The 15,424-nt window shown below is 37.0% G+C and overlaps 1 protein-coding gene across 1 annotated transcript in view; it reads left to right on the forward strand.

Annotated features, from left to right (window-relative positions):
• The first annotated feature begins 662 nt into the window (after positions 1-662).
• The window catches only part of LOC128647314 (uncharacterized), a 195,163-nt gene continuing 180,401 nt past the window's right edge, over positions 663-15,424 (forward strand). The window contains exon 1 of the mRNA XM_053700098.1: positions 663-977. The gene's annotated coding sequence lies outside the window, so the exon portion shown is untranslated. The remainder of the gene's footprint in view (positions 978-15,424) is intronic.

A 15,424-nucleotide genomic window follows, 5' to 3' on the forward strand; every position in this document is an offset into this window, starting at 1 on the left:
ATATATATATATATATATATATATATATATATATATATACTTAATATTCATGCTTTGAAATTATCGATCAGGTTTGTAAACTATGGATGTGGTTAAATCTAAGCAACTGTTTTTTATGTTTTGTTACAAGTTAAGCTGCATAATATAGTCTGTATCAATCAGGAAACATATTATGTTAAGATACGTATTATCACTAGTGTCTCCTTCTAAGTTGTATCGTACTTACTGTTCCTTTAAGAGTCCAAGAAATGGTATGCATATAAATATGTACCCATATATTTGATTTATGACAGTTCTTATTATTAGAGATTGCTAATGCATGAAATGTTTATTAGCAGGATTGGTTAGGTAAATCATGATCTATCTAAGGTCTAGCTGTATATTCTAGTCTATATAAGTCAGATAAAACGTTGCTAAGTTTGAAATAGCTAGCGGAGTTTGATGATACAAAGTATCTCTTTGCATAGTTATAATTACAAGCAAAGTGCCCCTAGCAACATAGTAAATCTAAGCAATCTAAAACAAACATGACAGATTACGCTAAGAGACTGAGAGACCAATCAAGGAACTAGGGGTATGTCACTAGCTGTCCAATCAGATTGTGAGACATAGTATAAGGTTAAGAAGGTACAACACACAAACATCTATGATTATGGGCACCACCGAAACGCATCAGATGTGAGGGGGTACCTTGTCTTATTCAGTTTTTACTCACTAACCTGTAGGTGCGTCTGTGACTATTGTTATTTATGTGCTGTAACTGTTTTAATGATGGAATAAAAGTTTTAGGAGGAGCCGGTCTGGGATATTCTCTTTTTGTGTGGCTGTGATTGGACTTTTACACAGGGCTCTCCTAGGAAACTTGCAGCGGGAAAATTTGATCGTGAACCCGTAACCCGGAAAGCCAAAACTCAACATCAGCGGGACAGCGGCGGTGATGCAGAGGGATACTACTCACGGAAGAAGTTCTACCTTGAGTAAGTCTGCTTAATACATTATGGTTTACCTGTTTCCCTTAACCGAGTGCACAGACATTTTTCTTGTGGTGTTTCTATGCACAAATTGTACCTTAGTATCCAACTGTTACTGCCTCATATGAGAAACATCCTCAACTATAAACTAATTTTAACCCCTTAAAGACCGAGGACGTGCAGGGTACGTCCTCAAAAAAAAAAGGCAGTTAATGCCGGAGGACGTACCCTGCACGTCCTCGGTTTGGAAAGGAGCTGGAAGCGATCCTGCTCGCTTCCAGCTGCTTTCCTGTTATTGCAGTGATGCCTCGATATTGAGGCATCCTGCAATAACCATTTTTAGCCATCCAATGCAGAGAGAGCCACTCTGTGGCCCTCTCTGCACCGGACATCGACGGCTAAGTTCGTTTGTGGGTGGGAGCCGGTGTGGGAGGCGGGTGGCAGCCATCGATGGCCCTTGTGATGCAGAGGGGGCGAGATCGTGGGCGGAGATGGCCGGGTCGCACACGGATGCGCGCACCTGCACGGGGAGGCAGAGGCGGGCGAGTGCACGGGGAGGGAGCGGGTGGGAACCACTACACTACAGAAATATTATAGTTAGAAGTGGGTAAAATGGGGGGATTAGATTTTATCTAACAAGATTAGTTTGGCTGGTGCGATGTTGGTCTGTGGGGGGAAGCAAAACTACAGGAAAAAATAAAAAAAAATAAGAAAACCCAATTTGTTTGCAAACTGGTTACTGGCAGACAGCTGCCAGTACCCAAGATGGCCCCCAATAAGGCAGAGGGGGAGGGTTAGAGAGCTGTTTTGTGGGGATCAGGGAGGTTGGGGGCTAATATGCTAAAAAATATTCAAAGATTCCTTTTATTTTAGTACTTTAGTAGTTTGTGAAAAAAGTTGTGAAAAAGTGAAAAAAAAATTTATTTGATCGCATTTGGCGGTGAAATAGTGGCATGAAATATGCCAAAATGGGTCTAGATTAATACCTTGGGATGTCTTCTAAAAAAATATATATACATGTCAAGGGATATTCAGGGATAAATAAAAGATTCCTTTTATTTTAATACTGGCAGATTTTCTGCAGTACTTAAGATGGCGGGGACAATTGTGAGGTGGGGGAGGGAAGGGAGCTGTTTGGGAGGGATCAGGGGGTGTGATGTGTCAGGTGGGAGGCTGATCTCTACACTAGAGCTAAAATTAACCCTGCAAGCTTCCTACAAACTACCTAATTAACCCCTTCACTGCTAGCCATAATACACATGTGAAGCGCAGCAGCATTTAGCGGCGATCTAATTACCAAAAAGCAACGCCAAAGCCATATATGTCTGCTATTTATGAAAAAAGGGGATCCCAGAGAAGCATTTACAACCATTTATGCCATAATTGCATAAGTTCTTTGTAAATAATTTCAGTGAGAAACCTAAAGTTTGTGAAAAAAGTTGTGAAAAATTGAACAATTTTTTTTATTTGATCGCATTTGGCGGTGAAATAGTGGCATGAAATATACCAAAATGGGTCTAGATTAATACTTTGGGATGTCTTCTAAAAAAAATATATACATGTCAAGGGATATTCAGGGATTCCTGACAGATATCCGTGTTCCAATGTAACCAGCACTAATTTTGAAAAAAAGTGGTTTGGAAATAGCAAAGTGCTACTTGTATTTATTGCCCTATAACTTGCAAAAAAAGCAAAGAACATGTAAACATTAGGTATTTCTAAACTCAGGACAAAATTTAGAAACTATTTAGCATGGGTGTTTTTTGGTGGTTGTAGATGTGTAACATATTTTGGGGGTCTAAGTTAGAAAAAGTGTGTTTTTTTAATTTTTTCATCATATTTTGTATTTTACTTATAGCAAATTATAAGATATGATGAAAATAATGGTAGATTTTGAAAGTCCATTTAATGGCGAGAAAAACGGTATATAATATGTGTGGGTACAGTAAATGATTAAGAGGAAAATTACAGCTAAACACAAACACCGCAAAAATGTAAAAATAGCCTTGGTCCCAAACGGACAGAAAATGGAAAAGTGCTGTGGTCATTAAGGGGTTAAGCAACTTTCTATTTTACTCCTATTATCAAATTTTCTTTATTCCCTTGCTATCTTTATTTGAAATGCAAGAATGTAAGTTTAGATGATGTCCCATTTTTGGTGAACAACCTGGGTTGTCCTTGCTGATTGGTGGATAAATTAATTCACCAATAAAAACGTTAAAAACGTTATAAAACGGGGTTAACTTAGTTCAATGGCATACTATTCTTCCATCACAGTACTATAATTTTCTTAAAAAGTAAAGTACAATGTCTCTTTAATAATAATAACGAAGGTCAGTAAATTGGTCCAATAGGGCAAGAGTCTGTTTTAAAAAATAGGGAAAAAAATCAAATAATAAAAAGTCACTCAAGAAAATAAAAATGTGCAAACCATCATCACATATATAATTATAGTAGTAAATGTATTACACAATTAATGTAGGCTATATTTAGAGGGGCTCCAGTGCCACTAGTGAGCCAACATGTGAACACACCCCATTAAATAATACCTTATATATGTGCATAGATTCATTATTTTTGTATTACCACAATTCATTAACATGTTGCCACCACTAATATATATCAAATCTATAATTGTAAAATAAATAATTATTTAGGAAACATCAGGCCAAAGTTGCATGGGACCATTTATTAACAGAACATATGCCAATTTACCTTGCGTGATCCGCCATCTGTCCCCCATAGCCTGAGTTTTAAAAAAAAAAAACCTTGAGAGCAAGTGTTTGTGCAAGAGTATGGAATTTCACAGTCTATAGGCCATACAAAGAGGTAGCAATTGAGCGATGAGAGACACATAAGAGTCTATGATGCCAATTAGACAGGAATAAAATAATTACCCATGTGCGCTAAACCTGATAGGAGTTATATTAAGGTGCTTCATATATTTACTGCATGACAAATATTGAAAATAGAATATTTATAATTATTAATAAATTCAATAATTATTATAAAATAAAATTAAAAAATTAAAATTAAAATTAAATATTATAATTATGTATTATAATTTTTAAGAACCTCTATAATAATATGTTTCTTTTTAGTAATATTTTTCAGTATTTGATATGAAATAAATACATACCGTTCCCAAATAGAACTCAAGTCAGGTTTAGCGTACATAAAACATTTTTTACTCCTACTGGGCTTTAGCACACCTAAGTAAAGGCTAGATTACGAGTCTTACGTTAGCCTTAAAAAGCAGCGTTGAGAGGTCCCAACACTGCTTTTTAATGCCCGCTGGTATTACGAGTCTGGCAGGTACAGGTGTACCACTCACTTTTCTTCCACGACTCGAGCATACCGCAAATCCCCTTACGTCAATTGCGTATCCTAACTTTTCAATGGGATTTTCCTAACGCCGGTATTACGAGTCTTGGAAGAAGTGAGCGGTACAGCCTCTCCTGTCAAGACTCCTACCGCATTTAAAAGTCAGTAGTTAAGAGTTTTATGGGCTAACGCCATAACATAAAACTCTTAACTAAAGTGCTACAAAGTACACTAACACCCATAAACTACCTATTAACCCCTAAACCGAGCCCCCCCCACATCGCAAACACTTAAATACATTTTTAACCCCTAATCTGCCGACCAGACATTGCTGCCACTTCAATAAATATATTAACCCCTAAACTCTTCATCCGATCCGGGCAGAAGAGGACCTCCAGACGGGCGGAAGTCTTCATCCAGGCGGCATCTTCTATCTTCATCCATCCGACGAGGAGCGGCTCCATCTTGAAGGCATCAACCAATAGGATTTTTCCTACCTTAATTCCGATTGACTGATAGAATCCTATCAGCCAATCGGAATTTAAGGGACACCATCTTGGATGACGTCATTTAAAGAAACCGTCATTCATCGGGTAGTCGTCGGTCTGGATGGATGCTCCGCGTCGGATGTCTTCAAGATGGAGCCGCTCCTCGTCGGATGTATGAAGATAGAAGATGCCGCCTGGATGAAGACTTCTGCCCGTCTGGAGGTCCTCTTCTGTCCGGATCGGATGAAGACTTCTGCCCCTCTGGAGGACCAATTCTGCCCGGTTGGGTCAAGACGTCTCAAGGTAGAGTGATCTTCAACGGGGTAGTGTTAGGTTTTATTAAGTGGGGATTGGGTGGGTTTTAGAGTAGGGTTGGGTGTGTGGGTGGTGGGTTGTAATGTTGGGGGGGTATTGTATTTTTTTACAGGTAAAAGAGCTGATTACTTTGGGGCAATGCCCTGCAAAAGGCCCTTTTAAGGGCTATTTGTAATTTAGTATAGGGTAGGGATTTTTTTTTATTTTGGGGGTCTTTTTTATTTTATTATGGGGATTAGATTAGGTGTAATTAGTTTAAAATTCTTGTAATTATTTTATTATTTTTGTATTTTAGTGTTTTTTTTTCGTACTTTAGATTATTTAATTTAATTGTAGTTAGTTTAGGTAATTAATTTAATTATAGTGTAGTGTTAGGTGTAATTGTAACTTAGGTTAGGGTTTATTTTACAGGTAAATTTGCACTTATGTTATCTAGGTAGTTAGTAAATAGTTAGTAACTATTTAATAACTATTCTACCTAGTTAAAATAAATACAAAGTTGCCTGTAAAATAAAAATAAATCCTAAAATAGCTACAATGTAACTATTAGTTATTTTGTAGCTATCTTAGGGTTTATTTTACAGGTAAGTATTTAGTTTTAAATAGGAATAATTAATTTAATTGTAGTAATTTTATTTAGATTATTTTAAATTATATTTAAGTTAGGGGAGGGGTTAGGGTTAGACTTCGATTTAGGGGTTAATATATTTATTATAGTGGCGGCGACGTTGGGGGTGCAGATTAGGGGTTAATAAGTGTAGGTAGGTGGTGGCGACATTGGGGGCAGCAGAGTAGGGGTTAATAAATAAAATGTAGGGTTCAGCGATGTTGGGGGCAGAAGATTAAGGGTTCATTAGTATAATGTAGGTGGTGGCGGTGTCCAGAGCTGCAGATTAGGGGTTAATAATATAATGCAGGTGTCGGCGATGTCGGGGGCGGCAGATTAGGGGTTAATAAGTGTAATATTAGGGGTGTTTAGACTTGGGGTTCATGTTAGGGTGTTAGGTGTAGACATAAATTTACTTTCCCCATAGGAATCAATGGGGCTGCGTTAGGAGCTGAACGCTGCTTTTTTGCAGGTGTTAGGTTTTTTTTCCAGCAGATTCTGCCCCATTTATTCCTATGGGGAAATTGTGCTTGAGCATGTTTAGCCATCTCACCGCTACCGTAAGCAGCGCTGGTATTACAGTGAGATGTGGAGCTAAATTTTGCTCTCCGCTCACTTTTTAGAGGCTAACGCCGGGTTGAAAAAACCCCGTAATACCAGCGTTGCCTGTAGGTGAGCGGAGAGCTGAAACTGCTCGTTAGCACCGCACCCCTGTTACCGCAAAACTCATAATCTCGCTGTAAGTTATTTCTTTTGAAGTGCATAAGTTCTGAGTGTGCTCTCAATTCGACAAGTTATATTATGGTGTGCTATGTATTTATTTTATATAAAATATTGAAAAATATTATTAATGAAAAATAATAAACAATTACTTTAGAGGTTCTTATAAATTGTAATAAATCCTTATAATAATGAATTACATGTTCTATCATGTTTACTAATTATTAATAATTAAGAATATATTTCCAATTGTATATGAAATAAATACATTATGCACCCTAATAGAACTCCTGTCAGGTTTAGCACACATGAACAACTTATGTGCCTCAATAGAAATAACACACATGCAGCACTGACGTATTTCTATTGAAGCGTGTAAGTTCTCCATGTGCACTAAACCCAACAGGAGTACGTAATGTATTTTATTCCATATAAATATTGGAAAAAATTAATTAGAATTGATAATTAGTAAACATATTAAAAAATGTAAATTATTAATATAGGCCTAGTTTACGAGTTGTGCGTTAGGGTTAAAAAGCAGTGTTAAGAGGTCCTAACATTGCTTTTTAATGCCCGCTGGTATTACAAGTCTTGCAGGTACAGGTGTACCGCTCACTTTTTTGGCCAGACTCGGAAATACCACAAATCCACTTACCTCAATTGCGTATCCTATATTTTCAATGGGACTTGCATAGCGCCGGTATTACGAATCTGACCAAAAGTGAGCAGTAGACCCTCTCCTGTCAAGCCTGGTATCGCATTTAAAAGTCAGTAGTTAAGAGTTTTACACTACAATGCCGTAGCATAAAACTCTTAACTAAAGTGCTTAAAAGTACACTAACACCCATAAACTACCTATTAACCCCTAAACCGAGGCCCCCTCACATCTCAAACACTAAAATAAATATTTTAACCCCTCTGTCCACGGCCGACCACTGAATGAAGGTTCTTTTAAATGACGTCATCCAAGATGGCGTCCCTTCAATTCCGATTGGCTGATAGAGTTCTATCAGCCAATCGGAATTAAGGTAGAAAAAATCCAAAATCAGCCAATAGGATTGAGCTGGCATTTTATTGGTTGTTCCAATCAGCCAATAGAATGCCAATTCAATCCTATTGGCTGATTGCATCAGCCAATAGGATTTTTTCTACCCTAATTCGGATTGGCTGATTCTATCAGCCAATCGGAATTGAACGGACGCCATCTTGGATGACATCATTTAAAGGAACCTTCATTCAGTCGGCAGTGGTGGACAGAAGAGGATGCTCTGCATCGGATGTCTTGAAGATGGACCCGCTCCGTGCCGGATGGATGAAGACAGAAGATGCCGTCTGGATGAAGACTTCTCCCCGTCTGGAGGACCACTTCTGCCCGGTTGGGTTAAGACGTCTCCCGGTAAGGTGATCTTCAAGCGGTTAGTGTTTTTTTAAGGGAGATTGGGTGGGTTTTAGAGTAGGGTTGGTTGTGTGGGTGGTGGGTTTTAATGTTGGGGCAGAGCTGATTACTTTGGGGCAATGCTTTGAGATGATTACTTTGGGGCAATGCCCCACAAAAGGCCCTTTTAAGGGCTATTTGTAATTTAGTGTAGGGAAGAGCTTTTTTTTTATTTTAGGGGGGGTTATTTTGTTAGGGGGATTAGATTAGGTGTAATTAGTTTAAAAATCTCGTCATATGTTTATTATTTTCTGTAATTTAGTGTTTGTTTTTTTGTACTTTAGATGATTTTATTTAATTGTAATTAATTGTATTTAATTTAGGTAATTAATTTAATTATAGTGTAGTGTTAGGTGTAATTGTAACTTAGGTTAGGTTTTATTTTACAGGTAAATTTGTATTTATTTTAGCTAGGTAGTTATTAAATAGTTAATAACTATTTAATAACTATTGTACCTAGTTAAAATAAATACAAAGTTGCCTGTAAAATAAAATAAACCCTAAGCTTGCTACAATGTAACTATTAGTTATATTGTAGCTAGCTTAGGGTTTATTTTATAGGTAAGTATTTAGTTTTAAATAGGAATTATTTAGTTAATTGTAGTAATTTTTTTTAGATTTATTTTAATTATATTTAAGTTAGGGGGTGTTAGGGCTAGACTTAGGTTTAGGGGTTAATAACTTTATTATAGTGGTGGCGACGTTGGGGGCTTAGGGGTTAATAAATGTAGGTAGGTTGCGGCAAAATAGGGGCGGCAGATTTGGGGTTAATAAATATAATGTAGGTGTTGGGGGCGGCAGATTAGGGGTTCATAAATCTAATGTAGGTGGCGGCGGTGTCCAGAGCGGTAGATTAGGGGTTAATAATATAATGCAGGTGTCAGCGATGTCGGGGCGGCAGGGGGTTAATAAGTGTAATATTAGGGGTGTTTAGACTCAGGATTCATGTTAGGGTGTTAGGTGTAGACATACATGTATTTTTCCCATAGGAATCAATGGGGCTGCGTTAGGAGCTTTACACTGCTTTTTTGCAGTTGTTAGGCTATTTTTCTGCCGGCTCTCCCCATTGATTCCTATGGGGAAATCATGCACAAGCACGTTTTACCAGCTCACCACTAACGTAAGGTGAGGTGAGATGTGGAGTAAAATTTTGCTCACCGCTCACTTTTTTGCGGCTAACACCGGGTTTGTAAAAACTCGTAATACCAGCGTTGTCTGTAAGTGAGCGGTGCGGTAAGCATAAACTGCTTGTTAGCACTGCACAGCCTCTAACGCAAAACTCGTAATCTAGGTGATAATGATTTATTACTATATATATATATATATATATATATATATATATATATATATATATATATACATATACAGTATATAGATAGATAGATAGATAGATAGATACATATACAGTATATACATATATATTTATATATATATATATATAGATTTATATATATATATATATATATATATATATATATATATATATATATATATATAAATATATATATACACACAGTACTGTGCAAAAGTCTAAGGCCATATTATTTTTGTTGTTTTGGCAAAGTTTAAATGACCATCCATATTTATTTGTCGGTCTCTATATTAGCATACAAACAGAAAATACAGGAAATATGTACACAGAAAATATATTAAAAAAAATGAATTTTCAGAACAAAATGGCTTCTTCAGACAAAAGTTATTATTTAGTGTGACTTCCCTTGGCACTAAGCACACTGAAGTAGTCTTTTGGTATATTATACCAGGCTTCTTTCAGCACTTTCCAGAGTTCTTCTTTAGATATAGTTTGTCTTTTATTTCTTTCTCTGTCCAGGTGCCATATAGTCAGGTCTGGACTCCGTGGAGGTCAGTCAATGAAGGTCAGTGTTTTATCAGCTGTTTTTCTCTACAAATATGATTTCACTGCATTAACAGTGTGCTTGGGATCGTTATCATTCTGAAAAATAAAACCATTCCCATCAGGCGCTTTCTAGAAGAAATGGCATGATGAATTAAAACCTGTCTGTACTTTTAAGCATTCATAATCCCATCAATTCGGACAATATGGCCAACACCACTAGCAGAAATGCAGCCTCACTCCAGTACAGATCCTCCACCATGTTTCACTGAAGGCACAAGCACTCATTCTTCCATCTCTCTCCAACTCTTCTCACATATTGTTGACGATTGGAACCAAAAATTCTCAAACTTGTATTTGTCACTCCATAATACTCTTTTCCACTGATCTTCATTTCAATCTTTGTGAGCTTTAGCATATCTTGATCTTTTCACCCTGTTCCCCTTCCCAAAAAAGTGGTTTCTTGGCTGCTACCCTTCCACAAAGACCATTCCTGATCAAGGTTCTTTGATCAGGAATTGTTAATACAGGATCAGGATCATTCGGCGAGATTACGAGTTTTGCAATTTGCATTAGGAGCTGTGTAGTGCTAACGAGCAGTTTATTGTATTACAGGTTTTCTGAAACCCGGCGTTAAAAGGCAAGAAGTGAGCGTAGAGCAAAATTGAGCTCCATACTGCACTCCAATACCAGCGCTGCTTAAGTCAGCGGTGAGCTGGTTGTACGTGCTCGTGCATGATTTCCCCATAGACATCAATGGGGAGAGCCGGGTGAGAAATAGTCTAACACCTGCAAAAAAGCAGCGTAAAACTCAGTAACCCAGCCCCATTGATTCCTATGGGGAAACACATTTTATATATATACGATGTTCTCAGTTTGGTGAGCGCGGCTGGATGCCGATATGAGATGTTATTTGTCTTGAGGAAGGCTTCTGTGAAAGCCAAAACATTGACTATGAACAAGTGTTGATACTAAGAATAAAAAATGTTTCTGCTGTTACGCAATTATCACAAAACCTGAGAGTGCCCTTCATTCTAAAAACCAGTTTTATATATATATATATATATATATATATATATATATATATATATATATATATATATATATATATATATATATATATATGAGACAAAAAAGAAATTTAAGGTACAGAGCTCACCAGAAACCCAATGAACCTGAAACCTTAGGAGGTGCTATGAGTCAAGAGGTAATATACAGATGCTGCTATTTGCACAAAACACAGAGAAAGGAAGGAGCCCTCACCCCTCCTATCAATTAAAAAAAACACCTGTGTTTTGTCCAGTATAAATTGAAAGAGCCTGCTGAAAGAGTTAAACTGTTTAAAAAGAGTGATACATTAGTAACAAGGCAAGAAGGCTTGTCTAAAGAATACCAATAATTTTGCATGGCCAGGCACACGCCCACTAAATTATGCAATCATCAAGAGATAATAGTTTTTAAATTAATGCCAGGATTTTTTTCATTTAAGGGTACCCACCTTCTTTCTGCTGTGACTAAGTTTCTTTGATACCGCAGACTTGCATTTTAGCCAATCAGTGCTCCTAGGAACTCCACGTGTGTGAGCACAGTGTTATCTATATGAAACACATGAACTAACACCCTCTAGTGGTGAAAAACTGTGAAAATGCCCTGAGATGAGAGGCGGACTTCAAGGGCTTAGAAATTAGCATATGAACCTTCTACCACGAGAATACCAAGAATACCAAGAGAACAAAGCAAAATTGGTGATAGATGTAAAAGATAGATGTAAATTTGAAAATTGTTGAAAATGACATGCCCTATCTGAATAATGAAAGATTTTTTGGACTAGACTGTCCCTTTAATTCTTCGTGGCATAGATTCAACAAAGTGTCGGAAACATTTCTTCGAGATGTTGGTCTATATTGGTCCATATTGAGATGATGCAGATATGTCGGCGGAAACATTTCTTAGAGATGTTGGTGTATATTGGTCCATATTGAGATGATGCAGATATGTCGGCTGCACATCCATGATGCAAATCCCCTGTTCCATGACGCAATTCCCCCATTCCACCACATCCCAAATTTTCTCTATTAGATTTAGATCTGGTGACTGTGGAGGCCATTGACGTACAGTGAACTCATTGTCATGTTCAAGAAACCAGCTTGTTATTATTTGAGCTTTGTGACATGGTGCATTATCCTGCTGGAAGTAGCCATCATAAGATGGGTACAGTGTAGTCATAAAGGGATGGACATGGTCAGCAACAATACTCAGGTAGTCCATGGCATTTAAACAATGCTCAATTGGTACTTTAAGGGGCCCAAAGTGTTCCAAGAAAATATCCCCCCAAACCTTTACACCACAACCACCAGCCTGAACTGATGGATCCATGCCTTCTGACCTTACCAACTGAATGTTGCAGCTGAAATAGAGACTCATCAGACCAAACAACATTTTTTCCATCTTCTATTGTCCAATTTTGGTGAGCCTCCGTGAATTGTAGACTCAGTTTCCTGTTCTTAGCTGACAGAAGTGGCACCCGGTGTGGTCTTCTGCTGCTGTAGCCCATCTGCTTCAATGTTCGACGTGTTGTGTGTTCAGAGATGGTCGAGTGGTTATTTGAATTACTTTTGCCTTTCTATCATCTCGACCAGTCTGCTCATTCTCCTCTGACCTCTGACATCAACAAGACATTTTCGTCCATACAACTGCCACTCACTGGATATTTTCTCTTTTTCTAACCATTTTCTGTAAACCCTAGAGATGGTTGGCATTAAAATCCCAGTAGATCAGCAGTTTTTTAAATACTCAGACCAGCCCGTCTGGCACCAACAACCAGCAAGTCACTAAAATCTGCATTCTAATGCTGGGTTTGAACTTCAGCAAGTTGTCTTCACCACGTCTAGATGCCTAAATGAATTGAGTTGCTGCCATGTGATTGACTGATTAGCAATTTATGTTACCAAGCAATTGAACAGGTGTACCTAATAAAGTGGCCAGTGAGTGTATACATATAATTACATATAGCAAGTAAAACAAGAAGTATCTAATACCCAAAAGAGGCTAAAAATAGTGTAAACTACCCAAAACCCTTCTGTGTCAAAAGGGGTAGACAAAAAGTACATACGAATAAGTAGCCCTTTGTCAGGACAATTGTCCAGTATAATTCACCATTTTGATATTGCATATTAATCCCATATGTCTGTGCTATAAAATATAGGGGTACAATTGATCATGTGTATTTACTTATATATTCAGGTACACATACACATATATATTATTTTTCAGTATTAATATGTATCTATTAGCTAGTGCTGCTTGTCAGTATATACAGTAATTGCTTACTGTGAAGTTTTTGTACTTTATCAAAATAATCCATGTTTTGTTACTATGATATTCAAGGTCCCTAACATAGCTGCATGATTCCTATCATTATATTATTGGTATAAATATCCATAAATATCCCCATGTTTTTCATACATGGTTCCAGTAAGTCTCTTTTTCTATAAACATTAGTGGGGTTCAACCTTGGTTAACGGTCAAATCGAGATACTGACTTGTTTTTCAGAATATATTTACAAAATACATATTTGTCTATTATAGCTTAGTGACGAGTGCCATCTTCCGAGGGAAACATATTCTAACTGCTAAATCTTTGCTTATTAACAAAAATGTTAATTAATCTGTAATTAGTGTTAGCCAATCAATTATGTGAACCTAACCTTATCAGTTGGGGTGGAGTTAAGCACTTTCCATAAAATACACACTCACCCACAAAAGGGGGGAGGGGGACACAAGCAGACGGCACAAGGGGCCACACTGAGCATGCATGATGACCACACCCTATCCAGAGGAGATGGGAGGCTAAGCTGACCAGACAAGTCAGGATAATGGCAAGAGAGGGTCCAGGGGTAACCTAAGATGGTCTTTTTACACTGAACCCCAGTGAAGGGTGCCACAATGATGGTAAGTATGAAACAAACCTATATGAAACAGTTTTGATAATATGATTTATGCTCTTTAAATTTATATTCAAAGTTTTATTATTGAATCAGGTGAGTTAATGAATTCTGGTTTGCCCTTTATAGTCACAAATATTTTTGTTTAGTAATTCCTGTTAACCTGGTCTTATCTGTCGACAATAACACTGGGTCAATCAGGAGTCTGGTAATAATATAATTTTCTTATGGTTTGCCAGAATTATTAGTTTACCTGATTCTTGCCAGCTATGCTTTGAATTTAAATAACAAAAGTTTCTGCTTCTCTAATGCAAGTAAAATAATTTAGTGATTGTTTTCTTTAGTGTTAACCTGATAATCATTGAATCATTGTAACGATGTATGCTTATTATTTCTAATAATTCTTTTAATAAACTAAGTTTGCTTATTGATCTGGTCTCAGTTTAATTAATAGACAAATCAGAACTAAAAGGATTCAGGTTTTATATATATTATCCTTTGCAAATGATATAATTCAGAGTGTTATTAAATTGCACATATTGCCCCTGCAAAGTTGGTCACCGCTATTATATATATAATGAGTTGCATTATCAGAATGATATAGAGGTTCCATAATATTTATTGTGTCTAAACACATAATACACTTTGCTACTACTGAAATAATAATAATAATAATAATAAGGATAATATTCATAACCTTAAAAAAAGGTTAATATCATACCGTTTCACATAAAAATATTTATACATAAATACAAAAAATACAAATATAGATACAGCCTATTCCGTATCTTTATTTGCTTTTTTTTGTATTTATATTTATGTATTATTAAATATTTTTATGTGACACGGTATGATGTTTAACTTTTTTTTAGGACTACTTGTTATATATTCTTATAAAATGATATATAGATGTAGATATATAAACATATATAAACATACAGATTGATATATATATAGCAGGGGTGCACTGCTTACATGGCTGTGTACTTTTTAACAATAGCATATGTTCACATTTTCAAAGTGAACATTTTATAAGTGAGGCAATAATTTTTAAGAATTATACAAGAATTGAACAAGGATTGGGCAAGGGGCAAGGCACAAGGCAAGTACTCTTGTAATACTATGTTTTATGTATCCTTTTGCAAGTGCTGCTGTAACACTGTGTCTTATGTGTTTACTTGGTTCCCACTTTCAGAATAATGCTCAATATCCTCATATTCCTTTTTGCTACCTCTTGTCTCTATAACAAACTACATTACTCACTTACTCCTTCTCCCTCTCCACCTGCACTGTTCATTAGCCCATCTCTCTTATACTCACCTTACTTTTGTACTCATGAACTCTACCTATTCCTAAATACTCTCTCTCACCCCTGCACTTCAGCCAAACAACAGTATCTTTACTGCAAATCTGCTTCTCATCTCACGTCACTCTCCCTCTTGCTCATACTAGCTGCTGGCGACATCTCCCTTAATCCTGGTCCCTCACAACCAACCTAGCCTTTCACATACTTGTGTGCCTTTCAATAGACTTCATAAACTAAACTCTGGTAACCTTAATCGCATTCCTCTTACATCTAAAAACCCCTCCCCCTTCACTTGTGCACTCTGGAACTCTCGCTCTGTTTGCAAAAAGCTCACTTCTATCCATGATCTCTTTATCTCCCACTCTCTTAACCTTCTGGCTCTTACAGAAACCTGGCTCTCTGCTTCAGACACAGCATCCACTGCTGCACTGTCACATGGGGGTCTCCATTTCAGCCACA

The sequence above is a fragment of the Bombina bombina genome, chromosome 2, assembly GCF_027579735.1.
Source record: "Bombina bombina isolate aBomBom1 chromosome 2, aBomBom1.pri, whole genome shotgun sequence".
Taxonomy (NCBI): domain Eukaryota; kingdom Metazoa; phylum Chordata; class Amphibia; order Anura; family Bombinatoridae; genus Bombina; species Bombina bombina.